Source organism: Belonocnema kinseyi, chromosome 7 (assembly GCF_010883055.1).
Source record: "Belonocnema kinseyi isolate 2016_QV_RU_SX_M_011 chromosome 7, B_treatae_v1, whole genome shotgun sequence".
NCBI classification, from domain to species: Eukaryota; Metazoa; Arthropoda; class Insecta; order Hymenoptera; family Cynipidae; genus Belonocnema; species Belonocnema kinseyi.
In genome coordinates, this window is record NC_046663.1 from 111,975,208 (window position 1) to 111,978,659 (window position 3,452).

Here is a 3,452-nt window from a genome sequence, read left to right on the forward strand (position 1 = left end):
TATCTAAGGATGGTACTATAGAACGCCACCTCAAGGTAGGCCTAGTGGCGCCATCTCTTGGTCAGGCCGGAAACTTATCAATCCACCCTCGTATATATCAAATGGCCATCACAGGTATACGGGCGAGTAGGGGGCGTCATGTTTCTATCAACTGATATTTCTAATGCATTGTGACTCTCGATTTCTCTCTGGTAGGAGACTCATCCAAAATTTAATTACGGCTTTTCTTATTCGGGTGGCAGTTCTGGCTCTTTTAGTACGTCTCGGTGGTCGGGAAGAAAAAAAAGTCTGCTTGAAATACGTTAGAAAAGTGAATGTGGCATGCTTTTTCTTGTACCTAGGAGTGCTCAAAAAGTGTTAAGACAAAATCTGAACAGATCTTGTTCGCAGAAAATCACTTTTTTGTTCAGACAAAGGTACCAAAAATCGATTTTTCAAAATGAACCCTGTAACTTTAAAATATATTCATCGGTTACCGAGATAGAGCGCATATTAGTGAAGTCAATCAGGGTTCAACCGAGATGGAGCGTCTCAAAGTGGACCCTTAATAATCATTTGTCACGAAAATCGTTGAAAATCAGTTTTTCCAAAATTTCGTGTCTTAAGGTGTTAAAAAAAAGTCAAATAAAAATCTGAAAAATGCTATTCGTATGTAAATCATAGACTGGCCACACATATATATTTTTCAATTTTATTTCAACTCTAGAAGAATAATATTCCCTCGAACGACAAATTAACTATAAAGTGATAACTTGAAATGTTGCCATATATGTAAAAAAGGATGCATTGCAAGTTTTAAATATGAAAGCGCAGAAAATTCAATGATTGCATCTTTCAATTTATTTCCTTAAGAAGAATCTGCAATTGAGTTGATCTTGCGTCTGTTCGAAAATTGAAGGAATTCTCGATGAGGTAGATAATATTGTCATACAGTATGCTTTCAATAGAAATAATCCACTTAACTGAGTCTTTAGTTTACATGCGAATAGAATTTTTCAGATTTTGATTTGGCAAGATAAGATACAGTCCCTAGGAGATATACCCGAAATTACATTTACGGTATTTATGGCCTACTAAAATGCGCTCTATCTCTGTAAGCAAGGAGTATTTTTTAAAGCCCCAGGGATATTTAGAAATGTAATTTATTTCTCTAAAAATCACATGACAACAAATTTTGTGATATAATGCATTCCTGAGGAGATACTCTAAAAAAAACTACTATTGGTACTTTTGACTGAACAAAAAAGTGATTTTCTGCGAACAGGATCTGTTCAGATTTTGTCTCAATGATTTTTTAGCACTCCTAGGTACCAGACAAAACCAGCCACATTCACTTTTCTTAGGTATTTCCGAAAATGATTGTTTTTTGGATGATAATTTTTGTCTTTAAATATGACATTTAATGCCTGCAATGATTATTGTTTCCCTATACAATAGTTCAGAAGCTGCAAGCATATTTTGTTATTAAATGTTTATGTGATTAAAATTTAATTAATTAGAAGCGAGTTTTTATATAAAAAAATTAATATTGTGCTTAAAGCTACAGTGCAAAACTTCGAAAAACAGAACTTTTTGTGCAGCGTTTAAATAGGTTAAACTTTTGCATGTAAACTTTTTTTAATCCCACGTATTTTTCGAACAATGTTTTTTTTAAACCATCGCCGTTTTTTCGTTTAAAAGATTTTTGCAACTTTCTGATGAATTATGAAAGGGCGTTAAACCCACCAATATAATCAAGATAGAAAAGATAAATATCTACATTATTTAAAAAATAACTACTTATCGACGTAAGTCATCTACGCGCCTATTTTTTGAGCTGTTGCTAAATTGCCTTCATTTTTATAATATTAATATAAAAATTATTTCCTTGTGGTAGTACGAACTTTAATAACTTTTTTGCACAATGTTTGATCCCAGGGCAGAAACTAAGAAAATCTAATAATATCTGAACATTTTAGAAAAATACTATTGAGACTTACATTTGAAATGAGTCCAACAACTGTAAAATGGTTTAATTATTTTCCGGGTCATTTCAATTTTTCGAAATCATCGAAATTCGACTTTTTTTGCAATATTTTTTTATAAAATTGATACCTTGCCATCTGAAAAGTATAATATTATCACAAGAACCTGCACATGAAATGGCATGCATTTCTAACAATTTGTACAGAAGTTAAGTAAAATTACCACTTTAGCAAATATGGGAATGACTGGGAAACATTTTTGAAAACTGTCAAAATGATTGGGAACATTTTCCTGATATTTGTGTCATTGTTTAACAGGACAACTTAAGCAAATATTTTTATGTGCCCCGCGCCAGGGGAGCGGGTGGTATGGGAATATCTCTGGAACCTTTCACATTTGAATGAAAAACTAAACGATACCATTTTTGTAGGCACATTAGAATCGTCGTATATTTTAACAAATGATCTTATACGAGATATTCATGATATTCTGTAAAAAACAGACGAAAATTATGCTTTTCAAATAGATATTATTAATTTCCAAATATCTAATTATGTGAAAGAAAACGATCTATCTGATCTTATTTTTATTTGAATATGTTTGACTGTCATTTGACTAAAATTTGAAAAAGAAAATAGAATCTAAGAATAAATTAAGTATGTATTGGGTAACTGCCAATTAATTACGACAAATTATGTTTTAATATTTAGGATATTTAGTCACGCTTAGCAGTAATGTTTGGTTTTTATTTTGTAATAATAATTATAATAAGAAATAATAATATATTATATTATTTCTCTTATAAGAATTGATTTACTTGTATAAGAATTCGTGGGATTCATCGTTGAAAAAATCTGTAACCCCTAGTCTAATTATTATTACTATTTGCTTTCGTAACCAAGAATAATAGTTTTTTTATGTGAATTAGAAACTTATCGTTGAATACATTTTTAATCTTTCTACAGTTTTCATAATGGTCGATGGTTATGGAGAAACTATATTTGCTATAAATTAGTAAATATGTTTTTTTCGACAAGCATAATTACAGAAGACTAATGAGAACCACGGGCACGTATTCATGAAATTTTCCAAAACTTTAAATTATATTTCTAGGAGTATCATATATGTTTATATAACGGTTGTGTTAAAATTTTTTACGCAGCCGACTTATTTTTGTCAAACACTATATTTTTTAAAATAGAAAATGCGCACAATAGTTTATGGTGATGCGTCCCATTTGCTATTACTCGAATTTGAACTTGCTTCATTTAATAAAATAGGAAATGGAGAGACATAGTCTTAAAGACAAACTTAATCACTGTTTGTGTGATTGTCTTCAACATTGCAAACGTCTTGAGGAAGGATCTCAGGCCTGACAGCCATATTGCTGATGTACGAGGGTGGATTGATAAGTTTCCGGCCTGACCAAGAGATGGCGCCACTAGGCCTACCTTGAGGTGGCGTTCTATAGTACCATCCTTAGATAG